Consider the following 25,205-nt stretch of genomic DNA (forward strand, 5'->3'; position numbering starts at 1 on the left):
TGGGAATTTGTGATTAAATTGGCCTGACTTTTCTTGACCGTCACCACCTTAAAAGGGTTTCTCGTCTGCACAGTGGCAATTTCACTAGATTTCAAAATTATCTCCTCAGGTTAAGATCTCCATTAAACCTTTAAACTATTGAGTGTCATTTCCAATAAGCCTCATCAGTTCAGCTATGCTTTAAAGGCAGAGTATGTCATTTCTGCTGGAGCTTTGATTTCTCAACCAAACTATTCCAAAAGAACTTGAAAACATTAAGATGAACAATGAGGCCAGCTTCACACCGTGATTCTGTAGTCAGCTCCCATGTTTACAGACTGTGGCTCGAGCCACGCTGCGACTGCAGAGATATCTGGAGTTTCGGGGTGGTGCCCACTTTTCATACATGAGGTAAGCTTGCCTGTTGAGATGATGATTAATGATGATAATGAATTCTTTTACGTTTATTTCGGTGGCTGAATGCGAGTGTTCTCAAGTTGCAACAGGGCAACTTTCACGTGTTCGCGTTTTGAGACATCTTAAAAACGGATTACACAAAACTGTGTAAATACAGCCATTACCAGAGGTATCCCTGGGTTTAAAATGTCTGTGCAGGAAAGTGCTGCAGCGCTGCAGCAGAAAGGTCACTGCTGTGAATACACACATGCAGACACGGTGCAGCAGTTCAGCAAAGCAGAAGCAACACACACACCACTTTCCTGGTGTGAAGCCGGTCTGAGGACGACTGTGTTCACCACCAATGCAACTTTTATTCACGTTGCGTTTAGTCAGTCGCATTATTTCCCTTCTAATTTCAAATAGTATGTTATATGTTACCTGCAGATTTTGAGGTTATGTGTCAGAACAAATGGTGGACAACCAAAGTACTGCAGAGCGTAGTTAGTGTCATGTTTTGGAGGGATGAGAGTTATATCTGCCACTGGCAAAACAGAATCCACTCCAACATATTACAAAATATAATGAATGAAACGGATAGAGCTGCACAGACAGATAGACAAAATGAAACATGCATGTGGATTCCCTTATAAACAATGTTGCATAGCACATACACACCCCCAGGAGAAAGGCACTCACTAAACTTGTCGTTCCCCTACAGGACAAATACCCGCCACATTCCAGAAACTGCTCAGGCATGAACACCAGTTCCCAAAGTGTCGATTACGCCTTCAAAGACCCCACATCCCAATGTGTTAAGCATCCATAGGATGTGACAGAACAAGCATGATCCATTTAGGCTCAAATCTGCAACACGCTGCTTCCAAAAGCTCTGCTGCCTACATCCTGATGCCAGATACCAAGAGGTCATGTCTCAGTGCTCTGATGGATCAGAGCTGTTTTCACAGCATGAGGCAGACCCGGGAAGACTTAGGCAGCTGCTGTTATTGTTGTGCATAACCTTTGTCCTTATTAAATATTTTAAAGCAGAAATGACATGTTGAATGTTTTACCATTAAGCTGGAAACAAGCATGCATCCATTTAAAGAAGATACGCATCAACATTGTTCCATGCACTTTGAGTAGTAAGCTTCATTTTCTCTTTTTTCCTTTGACTGGAGCTCTACAGCAGCTTATTAACTGCTAATGCAAAACAACACTGGAAAGAGCCCTTTTTTAACTCAGTGAACTGCTGGACTGAGTGAGCATAGCTTTGGTCATTTTGTCAGAAATGTAAAGCTGACCACCTCCGGAGGGAATTAACTACGACCACCCACACGGCGTGATTATGGACATCTTTGATTAGCAATGACTGGGCCAACTGAACTTGGGCTTGATGCTGGTTAATGAAGCCATTACTTTTTTTCTTTGCCATGACAACTGAAAAATGACCAGAAAATGACATTTTCAAAAATTAAAAACTTTAGTTTTTGGTAGGGCTGGGCAAGTTAACTCGTTATTATCGCGTTAACTAATTAATTATTTAACGCCGATAAATATTTTATCGTGCATTAACACAGTTTTTTTATTTATTTTTTATTTTTATTATTTATTTATTTTTATATAATTTTTGGGGGCTTTTGTGCCTTTAATGGATAGGAAAGTTCAGAGAGACAGGAAGCACGGGGCAGAGAGAGGGGGAACGACACGCAGCACATGGCCGTCCCATGCGGGACTCGAACCGGGGCCAGCTGCAGCGAGGACTATAGACTCTTGTACATGGGGCGCCTGCTCAACCCACTACGCCACAGACCACCCCTGTTTTTTTATTTATTTTATTATTATAAAAGTCTGTTGCTCACAGGCTTTTATTTTGTAAAAGTCTGTTGCTGTCTGCTGCGGAACCGGAAAAGAAAGTAATCGGCGGATCCACCAAACCTGGAGAAGGGTACGGAACTTTTACTCGGCCATTTTCATTTTAAAGTTCTTCCAGACGGCGGAGTCGACAGAACCAAAGTCATCTGTAAACACTGCCAAGTTGAATTGTCTTCTCAGCGTAGTAGTTCCAGTCTAAAATATCACTTAAAGCAAAACACACAACTGATAGCAGCAAGTCATTCAAGGAAACAGACAGTGGAGCGAGGCTTCTACATAAAAACTACATAAAATAAAAATACTGATGTTAAAAGTGTGTTTGCAAAACAAATGTTATGGCTATACAACTACTTTTTAATTAATTTTTGGATTTTGCGTACAAATGCGATTAATCGTGATTAATCAGGGTAATCATGTGATTAATTAGATTAAAATTTTAAAGAATGCCGTATCTAACTGACTGATTCATGTCCATCCCTGCATATCACACCACACTTTCCCTTTGGGGTTCTTAATGCTGAAGCAATAACACAAACTGTAGTCCATGTATATCATAAGATACCATTTAAACCATGATAACTGCTTCCACTGAACGTGATTGGACTTGTTTTCTTGGTTCCTTAAAGTTACACCGCTCATTCAAAAGGCTTCTATATATGAAAATGTACGTGCCATATGTTTTCTGAGATTTTGTTTCAAATTATATCTAATTTATGCAATTATGAAGTCAAGCATAAGGTAAATAACTTTGCAGTACCTCTTCAGTAAAATGAACAGACACTACAGCTGCTGAAGATAATGAAAAGTCTGTTGTAAACTCTCAAATCGATGGATTATATAGGCAAAGTTTAAGTTCATCCCAAAAATCCTTGAGCATGACCATATGGCAGGGACTTTAGGCAACCAGGCCTGCTGTGTAATCAGAAGTGAGGAGTGACAGAATAGAGAGACAGAAAGCCTTCTGGAATTCATTACAGCTACTGCCCAGACCTTCAAAAACAGAAAATAAATTCCTTATCAAACAGGAAAGAGAAAAACAAAAACTGACGCACATTCTACATGCAAGCACTCAAACATACATAAACAGCGTGGCATCCAAATTTCCTCTCACCAGCAGAATGAAAGAGAAACATCAAATACACAGAGCCACCCACTATCTTCTCCCTCGGGGCGCTGGTTCCTGCTGAGGGGAGGAAACACAGGTGGCACAGTGCTGAGACAGCGCCACCAGGTGGACAGGGGGTGGAGCTGCACGATTTAGCTGCTGCAGAAAAGGCTGTGAACACAGCGGGGATCCTGGAGCGTTTAGAGGGTCACCTTGTGCAAAAAACAGGCAGCGGGCTCAACAGGGAGGTACAGAGACAGACTACAGAGTTTAGAGCAACAGACGACCAACTCTGAAAACGTGCCAGAGCTTAAGCGACAGAGTGTTGCAGATTTGAACGTATGTACGACGAATCAGCTCGCAGTCAAACCTGTGCTCTGGACAGCTAAGGGAAGGGAAGGGAAGGGAATCACTAAGATTGATCAAATGAAGGAGCTGAATCCCATTTCTAAAAATCATACACAGCTGGCCGGAGGTGCACATCCTGTCAAATAAGCACATTGACCATATATAGGAAGTAATTCCAACTCTTCACGATGAGAAATTCAGTCCGTCTGACTAAAATTAACAGCAAGAAAATCAAAACTTGCTGCAGATGAGACGGGCAGATAAAGTGGGCAGAGGGAGGAGAATTTATTGAGAAAGAGAGAGATAAATACCAGATGGGGAAACATGTCTGATGTGATTCTGTATTTATCTGATAGAGAGTAAAAAAAAAAAAAACACAAAAAACGAGTGAGAACCGGAATCGGAAAATGCCAGAAACAGTAGGCAAAAACGCATGACAGAGCTGAGAACGAATTCAGCAGCGGGTCGCGAGGACACTGGAGTGTGTCGGATCCAGGGCCGCAGGAGGTGTGATGGATTAAGAAGCAGTGGCAGAGACAGAGGTCCTCCCTGAACCGTGGAGCTAACCCCAGCGAAACAATATCACCATTGCTCTCCATATCACTGATGGCCTCGTTCCCTTCCCCCTCCTTAAAATACCCCCTCCACTCCCCATTTTCTCTCCTCTAATACCCACTCAAGATCGCTATAAAACCAGGCAGCCATGCCTAAGCAACACACCTTCTTAAACGCCTCATTCTGATGGCATTTCCTACTTTAGAAGATATAAAATGAAAGAAGTATTCATATGTGCAACCACCATTACACACCATAAAAGAGGAGACTGCTTAGCCCGAATTAATGATGTTAACATCCTTGTTGCGCTTCACGGCCGTAAGCATGCTGTGAATGCAATGAATTAACTTTATTTTGTTGTCATGTCACAGCAGTGATGGCACTCATGATGTGCACTACATTTTCAAGCAATCACACCCGAGTGTTGCTGTAGTCATCCTGTACCAAAATAATCTCATATCCTATTGTTGAGATGGGGCAAAAGACTCAGTTGTTCAAACAGTCGTGTCAGATAAACATTACAAAGATTCACGCTATCAAGAGAGTCAAGCTCAATCCAAACGCGTTAGCAATGATGACGACAACACAAAGTGGGAGTCAATATCGGAATTACACATTGCTTTATATAGTTACTAGACACATTCATTTCTTTACTACTAAGATGTTCAAACATTAACTATAAATATATACTTTAAACACCCAGAAACCTACAAGATAAAGTACTAAATCTACAGATGTCAGAAGTGCAGGAAGGTTGAGATTTGCAAGGAGACACTCAACCTATGCAACTGAAAACCTGTGAAAATCTCGCCAAGTCCATCATCCAAAGGCTTTAACTCTGTGCTCGTGCCTATGTGAACAACGCAGCACAACACTAGAGAACAAATATGTTTTTTCTTCTACACGTGCTCAGACACTCGCATACAAACAAAAAAAGCAGAGGAATCTATCTCTGCGATGTACGTTCTCAGTTCTGTGGCCTAACCGGGTACGAAACATATGTGCCCATTGAGGTAAAACTTCTGTCACCTTCACCCACATTACTGCTCTGGCTGGGCTCTAAAACATTAGCCTCTGCCCTGCAGAATGTCTCCGTGTGAAGCTTTGTTCTCATGAACTGAGCTGAGCTGGAAGCAAAAGGGAGGAGTAAAAGGAGAGGGAGGGAGTCATTCTGTTACTGCACTCGGTGCAATGATGCAATTTATAATTAAAATGCAAATAGAACAGTAGGGAGTCTCTCTTCACCTTGTTTTCACATTACTACAACATTCTCATGGGAGGCCCATCTCTGCCTGGGATCCAGGTAGTCGAGTAAATCAATTTTTATATGAAGCACTGAAATCAATTTGAGATTTCGGCTGCACAAAAACTTAAGTGCGAGCCACTGTTTGACTGAAAGAAAACTTGAAATGCATGGACAGACATGAAGCCTGTGGCTATGAAAAAGTTCTACTTTGCTATGATGATGTGTGAAGGGTTTTAAAAGCTTACATCCCTGAATTGAAGGCTAAAACCAATTATTCTGCAACAAGAAAACACGAGCCTGTCTGACACATCTACCATCAGCCCGTCTCTTTTCTGACTATAGCTTATCACACAAGGTAGCTCCAACATCCCCTAAGCTTCCATCTCAACAAACAACAAAGACAAACGCTGTGGAATGAATTATTTGGGGGGAAGTATGATATCAAAAGTGTATCAGACAGAGAAAATAGTGGAAGTGGAGATGTGGCCTTTTTTAGTGGGTGTCCTTCAGCGTGACTTTGTCATGTAACAAATTTCCAGCTCAATTATCTGCATCCAGCGGATTTCAAACACATTTAGCAAGGACCAGAGAGCCTGGTAATTAGCACGAGCCCCGGCTCATAAGGGGACCAAACACAAAGCCCGTCTTTAGCTCTATCTTTATCCCCCTCCGATGTGTCTAATCTCTTCTGATCCTTTTCTTTCAGAAAGAGTGTTGGACATCATGCGAGCACTTCACCGGTGTCTTTATATGCCAACAGGTCTGAGTTTCTGTGAACCGAGTCATGGTGCGAAATGAGATGTCTCATCCCCGAGAAGTGTCTTCTAAAATGAGTTAATCTGGTGTATGAAAAACAACATGTGACAGAAAATACATTCAGTCAAATACCAGCAAAAATTACCATTAAAAAAAAAAATGCATGAACGGAAGAAACTTCCAGAAGACAGACTCTGAAGAAAGAATCACCATGTTTGGGTTATGACAAAAAAGGATAGAAATGCACCAATCTTCCAGTGCTGCACATTGTGAACCACGACGCGTAAAGAACGATCAATCACAGATAAGAGCTGCGTTTTTAGGCAAAAGCTTGACAAAGTATTACCAAGTTACATACACATGCATATGCTGCATTCTAAGAGTTTCTGCAGCATTAAAAATCGACAGTTTCCATGGAGACTGTTTATTTCCATGGGCGTTATTTTCTTGCACTCATACTGGGCATAACTGCTTCAACTATTATCCAAAACAAGCAGACCAGAAATAACTTTAAACAAACGGCAGAAGAAAAGAACAAAAGTAAAGCCAATTGATTGTTTTTATTATTCATTATCACAAACTAACTGGACGCTGATTGAATATGGATTCTTTGTGTTCATAAATGGATTGCTGTGCTGTATGACCGATTGAATCATCACATTTGTGCTGTCAATCACTCTGCACGCTGCTGAAAGCCAAGTGCCATGCTATCTCTTACTCCTCTTGTTGAGAGGGGAAGAGTTCAGTAGACCGAAACGCAGTAAATGATATGGCACATCGTTGACATGAAATGATTCTCCAATAACCAAGTGAAAATACCGCGCAGAATAAAACCGTGGCGTGATCATTGCCTGTGAGCGACTGAACGAGCCCTCGCACAATAAAAGAGTAAACTGCAGTTTTCAGTAGTTATCTTTAATATGCAGAAAATAGCGAACGCTTCAGCAAGAGAGCCAATTGAACTGCACTGAACTTCTCCTCTTTTTCTCCACTTACTGTCCACCTCACCATTCCCTCCCTCCTTCCCAACTATTAGAACAATAAACCGAGCTGACAGCAGTACATGTACACAGAATTTGTGAAATGTCATCTTACACAGAGCTAGTTTGAGTCCAGTGTGCCACTGAAAGAGAAAGATTAAAGATCACAGGAAGCACGATGTGGACCCACTCCTTATTGGAGAGTAAAACAAGAGTGAAAGAGGATCGACTATATGTTCACGTTCCATGTTTGTATGTGTGTATGAAGTGCTAATTACCATTTAGCACACTGGTATGTCTTACACACTTCACACAGTGGGAATCTGTCTCATGGGACCAGGCAGCTATCTTAGAAAATGATCAACGAAGCAAATACCTTTTTTTTTTTTTTTTAATAAATATGTCCGATACTGTTGGTCTTTCTATCAGCAGAACGTACTTCAATCCCAAGAGGATCTCCACACACATATATGTACACACACACACAAACTGAAGAAGAACCAATTAAGATCAACCGTTCACTTAACATGTCATACTGTCATATTCTGCTGCAATATGGGGATCAGGGGCAATCTAATGCTGTAGGGGGCCAGAACTGGCATTCTTCCACACAGTAGCTCATTTTTACCTAAGGGAACAATATTCGCACTTCTTAGCAGATGTCACATCTAATCTCCCTCTCCCTGAAGACGTGTACATTTGAGACCATTCTGCAGTAACCACTGAGGCAGGAAGTTACCGTACAGGGTCATTATGCGCCAGTCGAGGGTCATCCTTTATTAAAAGTGTCTTCTCTAAAAAGGAATTCAATCGGCGCCCGGAACTGACAATCTTCTAAATTTAATGAAGTAGTTATTTGAACAATGTTTGCCAAGCTTTTTCAGATAGGTAGAAAATGTTAACCAAACTATGCTCTTTGCCCTCTTTGCCGTTTTTGAGCTTCAAACCAGACCAAACTCAAACTACACAGCAAAAAACACAATCATTTCCCAACAATCACTAGAGCAGTTTCGAAAGTCTTCCTTGAACAATGAAAAATGCTTGTAGGTGCGTTTTAAAATGAACACAGTGTCTAATAGAAAGAAAAACTAAACTTACCAAATATTTAAAGAGCTCAAGAATGTAAAATGCTATCAAATTTGTTTTATGTCAAGGATCACAGAAATGTGTTTCACAAATGCAGAGAAATTCCATTTAGCTATACCTTAAATATATATTCTGTGTTTCTTTACACTTTTTGTATTGACAAGCACATACTGCAACACTAAGGATTAGATATTTCATAGCACCCAAGGAGGAAAACACTCAAATGCAATTATAATGGAGCACAGTGTCTAAATGTTGTGCAATCATATGTAGTTTTTGTCCAATATGACGAGTGAATTCATAATGATTTGTTCATTATTTGGTTTATTGCCACACTTATTTCCCACAGACTTTACATCGTTACACTCGTGGTGTATGGAAAGCTTGCAGCAGTATCACAGACTCCTGGAGACATTTGGAGATAGGTGCACACTTTGCTCTCTGTCTTATTGCTTTGCTGTTGCTCTTTTCAGTGAGAGGTAGGGACAGAAAAAGTAGCTGCACTAATAAGTTCAGTTCTATCCAAAGCTGGCACTCGGTCTAACAAGGGTTACTTCTGTCTGTACCCAAATGTCACTCACTTTCCCAATTACCAAATTTATACACACACGCATAAATGTTCATTTGTATTCGGAGAGAATTTGAAATGATCTCTTCAATTCATAAAAAAAGGAACGCTCTTTGTGTTTTTTTAACATTTACCTTTCATATGTTAGAGAACTAAAATAATATGACTGAAAATAAGTCATCTCAATGTCAAACCGCAGCCGTAATAATAAAAAAGGAAATGTCAGTCAGTCATACTAAGCAGAGAAATGCACAGTTGGTGATGTGAATGAGTAACAATATCAACACATAAACTATCAGAAGACAAGCGAAGGGAATGGATTTGGTTTCTATGCTCAAACTGGAGGATGAAGAAGATCATTGATTTTAATTCTCCATAACCAAATGCTAAAGGTTTTATTCATCAATAAAAAAAAACACTGCACATGACTCAGCGCTGAATGTACTAGGAAGTATTACAATTCATTTACCACAATACAGTGGCCCAAAAAGGGGGGGGGTTGTTTATCAATTAGCAGATCTTACATTCAGTTGTCCAATTGATTTTCTCCTGAGGTCCATTTTCCCTCTACTTTTCCTGCATCTCTTCTCTCCTCCTTCAGATTTGACCTTTTTTAGCCGATCGCCGTTGGTGGCTGTATGAGGAGAGCAATCCTTACATGATGCTGCTCCCCTCCCAGCATGCACCATAGTGTGGCGTGCCATTAAATCCCCTATAAACACTAAATCCTTCTTCAGAACAAGTCACATAAATGATTCTGAGCTTGTTGCTCACAGTATAGTTTTACCTAATCATGTGCAAATTACAAAGTTGTGAGGAGTGCAGTTTTGTTTGATAATGTAGCTTTCATAAATGTTTCATGTTATTTTTATGCAATATTTTTCTTGGAAAACATTACAAATAAAACAATTTAATCTGTTTAAACTAGTGTTTACACTGATCTGGGATCGTGGCGGGTGCATCTACATGCTTATATACCTTATATCTATAAGTGAGAAGAAGAACTTTGAACTGTGAATGTACCGTATTATGTGTATTAATCAGCCAGCAGTCTGATATGAGATCAGTTCATTACCTGCACACAGGAGCTCACAGAAGTCAGCTGTGGGAGAACCAGATCCGCTCCCACGGCACCATTAAGACACCACCAGCAAAATAAGCGCTGGTGTTAGTAAAGGCGACACAACCCTGTGTCACTCTAGAAATTCAAGCTTTCCTAATTCATGTTAAGGTTACATGTGTTCTCCTCAATATTCTTTGCACTGCTGAGCCTTTTGGAAGGTCATCAGATGGTGCTTGGTACTGTCGTGGCTTCTGAAAGAGGGAAATGCCAGGCAGATAAAGCTGCTAGACTTCCACAAACACACACTCACACGGTGACATTTCAGATCTTTGCAGTGAATCTGGGACTGTAACCAACAGTTATGCTCTAAATGCAAGCCTTCCTAGTTCACCTCTCTCCATCTCTGAGAGCCCTCCTGCCTCTATCAAACTTTCAGCCCAAAAACTCATCTTCTTCCACGCTTTTGTCATTTGAAATTACTCATGTTAACTATTGCACACGTTTTGTCTTTTGTCTAAAACGCCTCCGGTGGAGGATGCCTTTGGCGCAAACTCCCTCTGAGATTATCACTCTCTCTAATGAAGTAATTTGAGTCAGACAGGCACATTCCAATCTCTGAACAGCCAATCAAAAGCACCACAGAGACTTTCACTGCTCTGGCAGATGCCAAGATGGTGGCAACAGCCGACAGTGATGGACTGAGGAATGGAGGCAGATAAAAAAAAAAAAAGGAGGAAGCAATGAGTAAAAGAAAACAAGCTTCAAATGTGTGGAATACAAACTGACACTGAAACAGAGGAGTGGCGTCACGGCAAGGTGGTTTACAGGAAAGGGAGAAAGGAAAGTGAGCACAAAATGAGGGTGATATAGGAGCCGCCATTTTCTTCCATAAAATGGGTCCATGGCAAGATAAACTGAGAAAAACAAGGGAAGCACGGAAAGGACAGAGAGAAACTGGTAGAACAAACGAAGAAACTAGAATTCAAAACAAATTAATTTGTAATTAAAACTGCGAGCAGTGATATCGGCCCTCGCAGCCAAGCGCAGCTCCGGCGTGGCGACCGCCTGACCGCCGGCACCGCCGCCCCGACGTGGTCATCGACGCCGGCACGCGTCTCCCGCGCCCGTCCACCGGGCGGAGCGCGCGACGAATCTCCTAAATGGCCTTCAGTCCACGACAGTACGACACCAGCGGCACGTGTTCAAAGTTGGAGCGATATCTGACCTACCAGACAGGAGTTACCGTCACTTCCTGTTTTGTGGGGGCGGGGTTTAGCGACGTCAGAAATGTACCACGCCAACGTGTCAAGCGCCGCTCCGTAATGATGCACAAAAATTACGGTGCAGATCGGATGATGTCTCAGGGAGATATAGCTGTTTAAATGATATAGGGGGCGCACTGGAGTCACACTTCAATATATTCCTCTTGGGCTCTTTAGATGTGAACAAAGGTCATTCCTATGTAGTTTGGTGCAAATCGGATGATGCGTGTGAGATTTAGAGCCGAACGTATGCAAACGGCGAGGGATTGGAATTTGCCATTAGGCCACGCCCACACTATTTTGTAGATCCTGACAAGACGCAGAGATGTACTGAGTTTCATGATTGTCGGTGAAAGCATGGCTTGGATCTGATGTTTTTTAGATGTTCTAGGGGGCGCTGTGGAGGCATTAGGCCACGCCCATCAAATATTGTACTGCACACCTGTTGGGGGGTGGATTAGGATCGATCCCAGTGAGTTTGGTGCATCTCGGCTCAAAACTGTAGAATTTAGAGCCAAACGTATGGTAACGGCGTGATGTCTGACTTCACCAAGCCGCCAGAGCCACGCCTTCAACTGAAAGCTGTTGGTGCTTTAAAGCAAGTCAGACCAACTTGTTATCTGTATTCTGACACAAGATCATGTTGATTAGGTGAAGTTGGCCAGAGATGGAGCTTTCCAAGTAAAAAAAGGGACTTCCTGTTCTGAGGGGGCGGGGCTTAGATGACGTCAGCATATGACCACGTAGGATTGTCATGCATCCAACATGGATGACTCATACCAAGTTTGGTGCAGATTTAACTCTTTATGTCAAAGTTATAGCGTTTCGTTTACACTGGCGAGTACGCCAAGTTCGCCGCTTGGCCAAGCCCCCTAAACATGCTCAAAAACTCAAGTCTTCTGATAACTTTTGTTCCCCCATCCCTTAACTGCATACCGACCAAAGATGAAGTCCGTAGCTCAAAATCTCTGGGGCGTGAAAATTTTCCTGCGAGGTGTGTAAATATGAAAAATGGCCAATATTTGCCCTTTAACCCAAAATGGCCGCCTCCTTGTACGTTTTAGAGCATACCTCCAAGAGACTTTTGTTCTTGATGTGAGGCGATCTACATACATACCGAGTTTCAGATCTCTACGACGTACGGTTCGGGCTATCTCACGTTAGGTGGCGCTGTAGAGCAGTTTGGCCACGCCCACTTTCAACTCCATTAAAAACATGCAGTTTCACGCGGGGGACAATTTTGGGCAAAGTTTGGTGAGTTTTCGAATACGTTCAGGCCTCCCCATTTACGATTCCGCGTGGAAAAGAAACGGAAAAATAAAAAGAACGAGCAGTGATGCCGGCCCTCGCAGCCAAGCGCAGCTCCGGCCTTGCGACCGCCTGACCGCCGGCACCGCCCCCCCGACGTGGTCATCGACGCCGTCACGCGTCTCCCGCGCCCGTCCATCGGGCGGAGCGTGCGACGAATCTCTCAATTCGCCTTCAGTCCATGTCAGTACGACACCAGTGGCACGTGTTCAAAGTTGGAGCGATATGTCACCTTCCAGACAGGAGTTACCGTCACTTCCTGTTTTGTGGGGGGGGGGGGGGGTTAGCGACGTCACAAATGTACCATGCCAACGTGTGAAGCACTACTCCGTAATGATGCACAAAAAAAACGGTGCAGATCGGATGATGTCTCAAGGAGATATAGCTGTTTAAATGATCTAGGGGGCGCAGTGGAGTCACACTCCAATATAATGCTATTGGGCTCTTTAGAGGTTAACAAAGGTCATTCATATCTAGTTTGGTGCAAATCGGATGATGCGTGTGAGATTTAGTGCCGAACGTATGCAAACGGCGAGGGATTGGAATGTGCCATTAAGCCACGCCCACACTATTTTGTAGGTCCTGACAAGACGTACAGGTTTGCTGAGTTTCACGATTGTCGGTGAAAGCATGGCTTGGGGCTGATGTTTTTAGATGTTCTAGGGGGCGCTGTGGAGGCATTAGGCCACGCCCATCAAATATTGCACTGCACACCTGTTGGGGGGCGGATTAGGATCGATCCCAGTGAGTTTGGTGCATCTCGGCTCAAAACTGTAGAATTAAGAGCCAAACGTATGGTAACGGCGTGATGTCTGACTTCGCCAAGCCGCCATAGCCACGCCTTTAACTGAACACTGTTGGTGCTTTAAAGCAAGTTAGACCAACTTGTTATCTGTATTCTGACACAAGATCATGTTGATTAGGTGAAGGGGGCCAGAAATGGAGCTTTCCAAGTAAAAAAAGTGACTTCCTGTTCTGAGGGGGCGGGGCTTAGATGACGTCAGCATATGACCACATAGGATTGACATGCATCCAACATGGATGACTCATACCAAGTTTGGTGCAGATTAAACTTTTTACGTGAAAGTTATAGCATTTCGTTTACACTGGCGAGTACGCCAAGTTTGCCGCTTGGCCAAGCCCCCTAAACATGCTCAAAAACTCAAGTCTTCTGATAACTTTTGTGCCCCCATCCCTTAACTGCATACTGACCAAAAATGAAGTCCGTAGCTCAAAATCCCTGGGGCGTGAAAATTTTCCTGCGAGGTGTGTAAATATGAAAAATGGCCAAAATTTGCCCTTTGACCCAAAATGGCCGCCTGCTTGTACGTTTTAGAGCATACCTCCAAGAGACTTTTTTTCTTGATTTGAGAAGATCTACATACATACCGAGTTTCAGATCTCTAGGACGTACGGTTCGGTCTATCTCACGTTAGGTGGCGCTGTAGAGCAGTTTGGCCACGCCCACTTTCGACTCCATTAAAAACATGCAGTTTCACGCGGGGGACAATTTTGGGCAAAGTTTCGGGAGTTTTCGAATACGTTAAGGCATCCCCATTCGCGATTCCGCGTGGAAAAGAAAAAGAAAAATAATAACAAGAACTGCAAGCAGTGATAACGGCCCTCGCAGCCAAGCGCAGCTCCGGCCATGCGACCGCCTGACCGCCGGCACCGCCGACCCGACGTGGTCATCGAAGCCGTCACGCGTCTCACGCGCCGGTGCGCCGGTCCACCGGACGGAGCGTGCGACGAATCTCCCAAATCGCCTTCAGTCCACGACAGTACGACACCAGTGGCACCTGTTCAAAGTTGGAGCGATATCTCACCTTCCAGACAGGAGTTACCGTCACTTCCTGTTTTGTGGGGGCGGGGTTTAGTGACATCAGAAATGTAACATGCCAATGTGTCAAGCGCCGCTACGTAATGATGCACAAAAAATACGGTGCAGATCAGATGATGTCTCAAGGAGATATAGCTGTTTAAATGATCTAGGGGGCGCACTTGAGTCACACTCCAATATAATCCTATCGGGCTCTTTAGATGTTAACAAAGGTCATTCATATCTAGTTTGGTGCAAATTGGATGATGCATGTGAGATTTAGAGCCGAACGTATGCAAACGGCGAGGGATTGGAATGTGCCATTCTCGCCACGCCCAAACTATTTTGTAGGTCTTGACAAAACGCACAGGTTTGCTGAGTTTCATGATTGTCGGTGAAAGCATGGCTTGGGGCTGATGTTTTTAGTTGTTCTAGGGGGCGCTGTGGAGGCATTAGGCCACGCCCATCAAATATTGGACTGCACACCTGTTGGGGGGCGGATTAGGATCGATCCCAGTGAGTTTGGTACATCTCGGCTAAAAACTGTAGAATTTAGAGCCAAACGTATGGTAACGGCGTGATGTCTGACTTCAACAAGCAGCCATAGCCACGCCTTCAACTGAAAACTGTTGGTGCTTTAAAGCAAGTTAGACCAACTTGTTATCTGTATTCTGACACAAAATCATGTTGATTAGGTGAAGGGGGCCAGAGATGGAGCTTTCCAAGTAAAAAAAGTGACTTCCTGTTGTGAGGGGGCGGGGCTTAGATGACGTCAGCATATGACCACATAGGATTGACATGCATCCAACATGGATGACTCATACCAAGTTTGGTGCAGATTGAACTTTTTAGGAGAAAGTTATAGCGTTTCGTTTACACTGGCGAGTACGCCAAGTTCGCCGCTTGGCCAAGCCCCCTAAACATGCTCAAAAACTCAAGTCTTCTGATAACTTTTGTGCCCCCATCCCTTAACTGCATACTGACCAAAGATGAAGTCCGTAGCTCAAAATCCCTGGGGCGTGAAAATTTTCCTGCGAGGTGTGTAAATATGAAAAATGGCCAAAATTTGCCCTTTGACCCAAAATGGCCGCCTCCTTGTACGTTTTAGAGCATACCTCCAAGAGACTTTTGTTCTTGATTTGATAAGATCTACGTACATACCGAGTTTCAGATCTCTACGACGTACGGTTCGGTCTATCTCACGTTAGGTGGCGCTATAGAGCAGTTTGGCGACGCCCACTTTCGAGTACATTAAAAACATGTGATTTCACGCGGGGGACAATTTTGGGTAAAGTTTCAGGAGTTTTCGAATACGTTCAGGCATCCCCATTCGCGATTTCGCGCGGAAAAGAAAAAGAATAAGAATAAAAAAAAAAAAAATAGTGAAATCCTACAGATACAATAGGCCTTCGCAGCGCTTAGCTGCTCGGGCCTAATTAAAACTGCAAGCAGTGATGCCGGCCCTCGCAGCCAAGCGCAGCTCCGGCCTGGCGACCGCCTGACCGCCGGCACCGCCGCCCCGACGTGGTCATCGACGCCGGCACGCGTCTCCCGCACCCGTCCACCGGGCGGAGCGTGCGACGAATGTCTATTTGAATAAAATCATGTTTTATCAGATTTTATAAGTTTGCAATTCATGATTGAACACTTGGACACCTGGTAAAACTGAAGTCATTTATAAACAACTGTCTGTTATATAAATAATTAAAGGTGATAGAGAATGGTTGAATGGGGCATTAATCCTTGTCCTGTGATGTGATATGTAGCCCCAAAATATGGTTGGGTATGTAATGGCTCAGAACCCCCTTAAAAATGTCTCTGAAACAGCTGTTACTATGTTGGGTTTAGAATGCGTCTTTTTCCGTCGTTTCAGAGCTTATCTGGCAACTTCATTATGAAATACAAGTTGCCGTTGCTTGTTTCATAAGAATCAGAATTCGTTTTATTGCCATTGTTAGTGAACAGTGTTCACTAGTTGCGAAGGTCTAACTAGGGATTTGCTGCGGCGTAAGGTTGAAACATGTAACATAGGATAAAAAATAAAGAATAAAAATGTATGAATATAAAATGTACAAGGTGTGTATAACAATACACAGTATCCAATAGCCTATACAGAGCAACAACAGTGCAACTTCATTAGTGCAATTTTAATGATGGTAAAGTGACTGGGGCAAGTTATGAGGTGATTATGAAGTGTTCATAAGTCCAACTGCAAGGGGGAAAAAACTGTTTTTGTGACGGGAGGTTCTGGTCCGAATGGACCGAAGCCTCCTGCCCGAGGAGAGCGGTGCAAATAGTCCATGTGCAGCGTGAGAAGGGTCAGCTGTGATCCGACCTGCTCGCCCCATAGTCTTGGAGAGGTGCAGGTCATGGATAGATGGGAGGCTGCAGCCCATCACCTTCTCAGGGTGCGCACAGCTTGCTGCAGTCTGGGTCTGTCCCTGTCGGAACTGACCATGAGCTGCTCGGAACGGAGCTTTGTGAAACTGTAGTCAGTGAAATGCGCAGCGCAGCGCAAAGGAAAACTCGGCGGTTGGGGAAGCTTTTAAAAATAAATAAAAGCCATTGATTGCAAACATTGCTTTCCGGGGGAAGAATTTGTATTGATCGTAGTCCGCTTTTACAGCGTCGGAAGGTACACAAGTTCCTGTTTCTCGCCAAAGGGGCGTGTCTGAAACGGAGTGGCTGTGGACTTGGGTGCGGGGGGGGGGGCGATTGCTGAAAAAGTTACGTCACTTTTTCACAAAAATGGATAGGGGGATATATATTAAAAAGGGGAGTACTTGAAACAGAGGTTCTGACACTTGCTGGCACTTCATGAGTACTCCCCACAGCGGGGAGACTCAGGACTAACACCAAAAACGGGAAAAAGACGATTTGGATTCTCTATCCCCTCTAAGTAATGTCACAAGCTGGATTCGAACCGGCGTCATAAAATGTGATGGGGTTCAGAAACATGTGAAATATCCATTAGGCTACAGATTATTATTGGAAATCAAGAGTGTCAAAGAGTTTATATTCATAGTTAAGACTCGCGATGCAGCACTGTGACGTCATGTGAAACCCTCCTATAGCCTGTGTTCTGTATCACGTGATTCTTTGGGGGCTGGCCGCGGCTGGTTTAAAAAGTTCGGTTTCGTCAGCCGCTCTTAGTTCATGAATGTTCTCCGGACGTTTATGAGCTTAAAGTTTTCAAACAGTTGAAAAACTGCTGAACGCTTTTTCTTCCCTTTTTTGCAAATCTTCGATCGTTGGACTTTATCTTTCCGAGGTAAGTTTTGTTAAGTTATTTTGTTTTAATCAGTTAAGTTTGACCGTGATTCTGTTTTGATAATTAATACTTTGAAGTTTATTGAAAATTACTCAGTTTGAAAATATCAATCTTTTTGTAAAGAGAAAATACGAAAGAATGAATTAATGTAATATTAACTGTATAAGGTAAGGGCGTTAATAGTCTGTTTTTTGGGACGCTGTCGGTGGCTTGCGTGCCTCGTGCTGCGTTTAATAGCATGGCTGCTAACAAAAGGCTGCAATGTAAACGAACGGGGAGAATGGCGTTTTTACGCTAGCATACTGCCAACATGGTGGATAGGGACGGGGCGCTGTACTACGACGATTTTCAATACAGTCTGTTCACTTTTCTTCGGTTGAAATTAAAAAGGATTTTGTTTTATTGATAATTGTGTAGCAAATGTAGACGGTATTTAAATTACATGCGTTTTTAAGGAGAACTCCGGTATTTTCAACATTAAGCCTCATTAAGCCATGTTTGTAGTTCTCTCGCACTGGAAATGCAATACACCTAGCAGCATTTCTGGTGCGAGAGAACTACAAACATGGCCTCTACAACGAACATCCAGTCTTCAATATAACTTAATGGGACATTTATGGTGCTTTTATGGACCTTTTAGTTTGCTCCATGCTTTTCATTCTGAAGCAGGTTGAGAAGAATCAAAATTAGGCAAATACCGGAGACGGCAATAAACATAAAAAAGCGCTGAGGGGGGTTTTAAAACATTGCAGACGACTCAGAAAAGAGGCTTAATGTTGAAAATACCAGAGTTTTCTTTTAATAAGCCGCAAAGGTGTGTTTTTTTTTTCTTTTTTTTTTTTTTTGTGCTGCTGTTTTAAAAATAAGTGACTGATTTTGATAGATAAGCTATTTAAACTAAAGGCTGATTCATACCTCTTAAAGCTGCCGTCGGCAACCTTTATTTAGTCATATTAGCTTGAACTGTTTTGGGATTCTGGAAGTAGAATATTAAATGGGCTGTTTAGGAAAATTCCCGAATTCTGTAGCTTTCTCTAAAGCCTGTAATCATGCTTGCAAAAATCGAGCGCTCCCGGCTGTTTTTAACCAGTCACGTTAGGTTTATTATTTCTCTATTATCTGAGCAGAGCAGTCACCAACCACGTGTTCCAAGCTGAGCGTGAGTCTGCCCCTTGCTTGTGTGCGCGCACACTGGTGTGAACTCACGTGCACAACCTCGTCCACAGAGGGGGAGTAACCTGAAAGTCGGAAAATTCGAAATTAAACAACTTTCAGGTCCGTCCCCCTCTGTGGACGAGTTTGTGCACGTGAGTGCGCGCACACTGGTGTGAACTCACGTGCACAACCTCGTCCACAGAGGGGGAGTGACCTGAAAGTCGGAAAATTCGAAATTAAACAACTTTCAGGTCCGTCCCCCTCTGTGGACGAGTTTGTGCACGTGAGTTCACACCAGTTAGCGCGCACACACCAGGGGGCTTGCAAGGGCTTGCATTGTTTTTGTTTCATGTTTGGAATGATCAATAGAGAGCAGAGGAGCTTGGTTTTATCTGTTATACTATTAAATATATATATATATATTAAAACTTTTATACTTGTTAAAAGTATCATGATATCATAAGTTGGAGAGTGCAGTCCTAGTTAAATTTTTTTTCATGTTTATCCATGAGGATTGAATGTTCCTTTTCAATGGTTTTATGTATTTACTAGCTTTCACTGTGCAGAAAACTTTCAAATCATTTGCAGTCAAATTAACATTATTGCTTACTTTCATAATTAGGATAAATGGTAGTATTTGCTCTTGTAAATATATGTATTTTTAACCGATTTTAGTAGTTGTCTTTTTGTATATTGTCTTCTCATCATTGAGAATGTGCTGTAATCCCTTATGTTTTTGTCATATTTCTCTAATGTCAATTTGCAGATGCCACGAACTAGTCGTAGATCTCAAGCTGCTCGTCGCCGTGCTGAGGCTTCGCCTGTTCAGCGCATTGGCGTACCAACGCCATCCAGTGACTTTGTTGTCCGTGAGTATCATTTATATATTATTAAAGAATGGAGAGTATTTGTATATTCTGTGTGCTAATATATATTGTTTTCAGTGAGTAATATATATCTTTTCCTTTATAGGCCGCGGAACTGGGCGTCGACACAAAGTGAACGAATGGCCAATCAGCGAGCATACTGGGCGTCGTCACAAGCTGGTCATTCCAGATGGGAGCCTTGATAAGAAAGTATGAAAATTTTCATGATATTCAAATATACAATGTAGAAATGGATTGCTTATTGTCAGTTTGCTATAATTTGTCTTTTTTTTTTTTTCCTCCCATAGCTGGTTCTTGTTATCGGGGCGTCCCATTTGCGGTCCTTGGCAGATGGCATAGTTAAAATGCAAGGAGGTTTCGTATCTTTTGCCTTTATGTCGACTCCAGGGGCTGACGCAGATCAGCTGCGCAAGGAGGTTGAGAAGGTCGTACTTCCTCGTCGTCCTGACGCTATTTGCGTTTTTGCTCCATCCAACAACCTCACGTCCAGCATCAACCACCAAGAGGCAGGACGGGCCTTTAAGTTGTACCTTGAGGCAGTTCGTGAGCACTGCACTAAGGTGTGTTATTTTATTTTCAAGTCAAGTTTATTTATATAGCGCATTTCAGACACAAGTGCAATTCAATGTGCTTCACATTAAAAAAGGAATAAGAAGAATAAACGTAACAAAAGAGAAATAAAAAAACTTAAAACACCAAGCATCAGTAGTTGATGTATTTGTAAATAAAGTAATTTGATAATGCAATTCTTCCTCTAGGTGTTCTGTATCGGTATGATTCCACGCTTGACGGAATCCATGGAGAAACAGGAGCTATTCCAGCAGGAGTATCATCGTGTTTCGGCAAATCTAAGTATGGAGTAAAATAATTCTGAGTTCATTTCCAGTATTTTGATGGCAGTTGTCTTTGGTGAAAATGATGTTTGTATAATTATACATATTTTTCTTTTCAGAGATGCCGTTTTATTCCATTGCCGAGGACTTCCCCCTAAGTCGCGTCGATCTGTGGAGTTATGATGGAGTAAGTACAATCTTATTCTGAAGTTAGAAAGTGGTGAGAATTTATATTCAATACTTATTTTACTTCTCTGTTGTTTTGCTGATTTATATACCTTTTATTTTGGTTTAGATTCACCTTGACGACAACAAGGGGATGCGCATCCTCAGTGATCGCATTTGGGTGTTTGCGCATCAGTTCCTGGAGCTGTCTGCACCCAAGCCACTGGCCACGAGTCAGGCAGCTGTTCCGTATAAGCCACGGTTCGTGCCGCGTGTGGTTGTGAAGGGAGTGGAACGAGTTCCACGTCCACCCCCTCCAGAGTGGACAACCGTGAGATACGGCAGGAAGGTAAGGAAGTTTGTTGTTCCCAATGTACTTTTATGCAAGGATGGGATTTAAGTTGGTGTGTAATGTTCTGAAATGGCTTTTGTGTGTTCTTTTTATAGAGGAGCCATTCGGGGGAATCTGACTCTGATTCACCCAAGGAAAGGGTGGTTCCTGATAAGGTGAGTGTTTCACAACCACTTGTTGTAAAGCATTTTTAATGTGATTAGTATATTCATCATTTCATTTTTTGTGTAACAGATTGCTATTCCAGTTTTGAAGGAGTGTTACATCCCTCTGAATCCTGTCCGTTTTTCACCTGATTTGTTGGTTGCCATGGAAAAAGTTTCTCCATTGGCAGTGGCAGCTGTTCACACAGGCAATGCGGTAAGTTGCAGCAAAGTGTATTTAAAAAGATAGTCTCAGTATTGTCTTTTAGAAAAGACACAGATCTGACATGTTGTTTGTGTTATAGATGAAGCCTGTGGAACGTGTCAAGAAACCAGCTGTCTTAAGGACCAGGCGTGTGAGACAGCAGGTTTGTAAAACCTTAAGCGAGTTAACTTTTCAGAACTTCAATGAGGATAATTGTTCATAATTAATTTATTTGTCTTTGTCTTTTAGGTTTCAGCCACACCGAGCGTAACTCCTGCCGCTGTTGGTGTGGGGCTTGTGTCTGTGAAGAAGAATGTAAGTGTGGTCCATATTTAGCTTTTTATTATGTTAGTAATAAAAGTAATATGAAACCTTAAAGTGTATTACTGAAAACACTTGATCTAAATTATTTGGAATCTTGGTTTAAAATCAGATGAATTAATTATAATGTTTTTGTTTTATAGGTTGAGGCAACATCCAAACAGGTGGATGTCTGCGATGTGGTGCGTTCTCCCCATCCTCGGGAGGCGTCTGACGGTCCTGGGTTGGTGTCTGTCTGTCCGTCCGAGCTCGTTTCTGACCGGGAGGTTTGTATAACAACATTTTTGGTAGTAAATGTAAAGAAATGAATACAAATGAAAGAAATTATGTTTTCTAATGTCGTTGTAGATGCTTGAGGTGTCGGTGGATTTCGAGTGCAGCCAAACGTCCCCCAGAGGTCAGTGTGTTAACTCCAGTTCTTGCAGGTGTTCAGAGCGGTTCCCCCCTTCTCTTATTTTAGGAACAGTTAGTCATAGTAATCAGTCTGTTAGCAATACTTTAATGTCCAGTAGTGTTGTAGCTGCTATAAAACACCAAACTTCTCCAATTTGCACTTGGAAATCATCGGACGTCGATGCAGTTGATGCGGAAGGTCAGAAGTTGGCAGAATATCTTGATACAGAAAGACCTCAGAGAGGCACAAAGCCAGAGTTTTGCAAGTTGGTGGAGCGACAGAGTATTTTTGGTAAAAAATGGAAAGTACTAATTGGGGGTAGTAGTTATGGTCAATTTAATTTGAATCTGGAGGAGGAATTTAGTGAGAAGTTACAGATGTATTTGTTGAGAAATGGAATGTGCATTCTTAATCTTGAGGGTTCATGTAGCTTGGTTATCCATCATGAATCTTACTTTGTCATTGTGGACTGTGGAACAAGAAATTTACAGGGGTTGGCATCAGAAACGGGTACATCTGTAGTGGTATTTAACACTTGCTTCAATGATTTAATGATTCACATTATGAATCTTCGGAAATCATTAAATGCGACGGAGTATGGCATGTCTGCGATTTCTGTACAACAGAGTAGCTCTGGTTTAGAAGCATGTACCACAGTCATTACTGACACGCAGGTCACAGACGAACGTCATGGTGCCAGTTCAAGTAGTCAGGAATCAGTTAGAGGATCGTTCCATCAGGGCGATGATCGGTTTAAGTACGGGGGACTGCAGTGTGCACCTGTGAGTCTTGTTGCTTTAGCAAAGCACAAGATGGATAGTGTTTTTTCATGGCATTCTGACACATTGGATAATGTTGTTGTCAGAGGTGACGCCTTGTACACTTATTTGCGGGACAACAATCTGATTAGTGGTAGGAAGGAAGTGCTCTGTGTTTCAGACTTGCCAAAGCAAGTTGATATTGACGGGTGTACTTTAGATGTGATGTATGGAGAGTTTGTTGCTGGAGATGTAGATGTTTTCCAGGGTGAGTTTATAGATTCTGGTGCGCACACTACTCTCCGTGAAGGATTGCAAAAGATGTGCACCACATATGAAACTTGTGTTCTGACTATAAATGGAAATACCTGCGCTCTTATAAGTCAGAATGGAAAGTATGCCGTTGTAGATTCCCATGCACGTGATTGTAATGGAATGATAAGTGTCTCAGGGAAAAGCAACGTTTTGTATTTAAACAGCTTTGATGATCTTTTGAATTATATTGAGAGATATGCTAGGCAAAAGAGAACCAGTATCAGGTTATTTGAAATTAGTAGTGTGCAAATTGACATGCACAGAAATGAGACTTCATTTAGTCCATTTGGCAGTAATTTGTTAAAACATGTTTCTGTTCAGGAAGTCTTGTGTACAGATAAATCTAGAGGGCAAAAGCGAAAGAAGCCTCAGAGTAGTAAATCTTGTAAAAAGATACAAGAAACTCATGAAGATCTTGTAACTTCAGATGTGTTTGTCACCAATGTGAGGACTAGAGCGTTAAAGTTTAATCCTCTTTCAAAAGTGGTGTCAGAAGCTGTTTGCAAACAGTTGAACGTAGAATGCGAGAAAGGTGAGTCATCATCTGACTTGGTTGGGGACTTGGGGATCCCATGCAAGGTGGAACCCATCGTCGGGGACGGAAACTGTTTTTTCCGGGCTGTTAGTCAGGCTGTAAGTGGGACTCAGAAATGGCACAGGAAATTTAGGCTTGCTGTAGTGAAACAGTTAGAAAAGAATCCTCAAATGTATTGTAACATTTTGAGAAATGAAAATTCCTCTATAAAAGAGTATATTAAAAGATCAAGGATGCAATATGTTGGATCATGGGCAACTGAAGTGGAAATTCAAGCTGCAGCAGACTGTTTGCGTGTGAACATAGTTACATATTATATTGATAAATGGCTTGAATATAAATGTACTGCTGGTCAGTTCTCAAATCAGTGTGTGTATCTACAAAATATCCATGGTAACCATTACGAGACAGTTGTTTGTGTTAAGCAAACACAAAGTTGTTATGGTTATTGTAAGGAAAGGGTCTCCATTTCTCAAGGGTATAGTGTTCGAAATAAGACATCAAAAGAACGTAATGTTTTAGAAAGTACAAAAACTGCAAACAGTGATGTACTGGATGATAGTGTTATTATTCATAATGCTAATAAACATTTGTCATTTAATCCTGTGTGTACAGATGTTTCAAAAGCTTTGTGCAACAAGTATGATATTACATTTGTGAAACAGGACACACAAGGATCCACGGCTTCTGGGCCTTTGGGGAGTGTGTGTAAGACTGAAGAGATTGTAAAAGATGGTAACAGTTTTTTCAGAGCAGTGTCTCAAGTACTAAGCGGTTCCCAGAAGAGTCATCGCAGAGTACGACTGGCTGCTGTTTCTTATTTGGACAAGAACAAAGAGGGTAAACGGTTGGTTGGGAAAGGATTTTCTTCTGTGTCTGACTATGTTAAGAAGTCCTGTATGAAGTATGTTGGACATGAAGCTTCTGAAATAGAAATACAGGCAACTGCAAATGCATTGGGGGTGGATTTGTATGTGCATAATGGCAAGGAATGGGTCAAATATGGGTGTACAAGCTCCACTGGTATAAATGAAGGAATATATCTGAAATGTGACGGTTGTCATTTTGAGGTTATTACTTGTGTCTTGCAGGGTGATCAAGAGTCTTGCTATGGTTTTTGTAAAGTTCATGATGTATCAGATACACAATACAAGTGTAGAAGAAAATCAAAAAAAACAAATTACAGTAAAGAAACAATTGGTCCAAACACTTGTTCTAGACATTTAAAGAAGAAAATTACATTTAAAAAAGTGATGGATTACCAACACGATTTGGAGTATAAAGACAGGATTAAATTGAAAAATAAAGCAATGTATTGTACAAAAATGTCTTATAAAGAGAGAAAGAATGCAGAATTAAGAAGAAAGTACAGGGAAGTTAGGTTGCATAGAGAAAAAGTAAAGGCATTGTTTAGAATGAAATATCAATTTGATACATTATATCAACAGAAGAAAAAGGCGCTAAGTAAAGAAATGTATAGAAATGATTTACCGTTTCAAGAGAAATGTAAGAGTTTGAGTAAAGA

General features: G+C 42.1%; 1 protein-coding gene and 1 long non-coding RNA gene across 5 annotated transcripts in view; one reads left to right on the forward strand and one right to left on the reverse strand.

Moving 5' to 3' along the window:
* Positions 1 to 25,205, reverse strand: part of spop (speckle type BTB/POZ protein) — a 112,616-nt gene that overhangs the window by 48,033 nt on the left and 39,378 nt on the right. The window lies entirely within an intron of this gene.
* LOC142371782 (uncharacterized) lies at positions 20,422 to 20,883 on the forward strand. The gene is made up of 3 exons (XR_012768118.1): positions 20,422 to 20,511; positions 20,612 to 20,679; positions 20,788 to 20,883. It is a non-coding gene; the product is annotated as an uncharacterized LOC142371782 (long non-coding RNA).

The sequence above is a fragment of the Odontesthes bonariensis genome, chromosome 21, assembly GCF_027942865.1.
Source record: "Odontesthes bonariensis isolate fOdoBon6 chromosome 21, fOdoBon6.hap1, whole genome shotgun sequence".
Lineage (NCBI taxonomy): Eukaryota > Metazoa > Chordata > Actinopteri > Atheriniformes > Atherinopsidae > Odontesthes > Odontesthes bonariensis.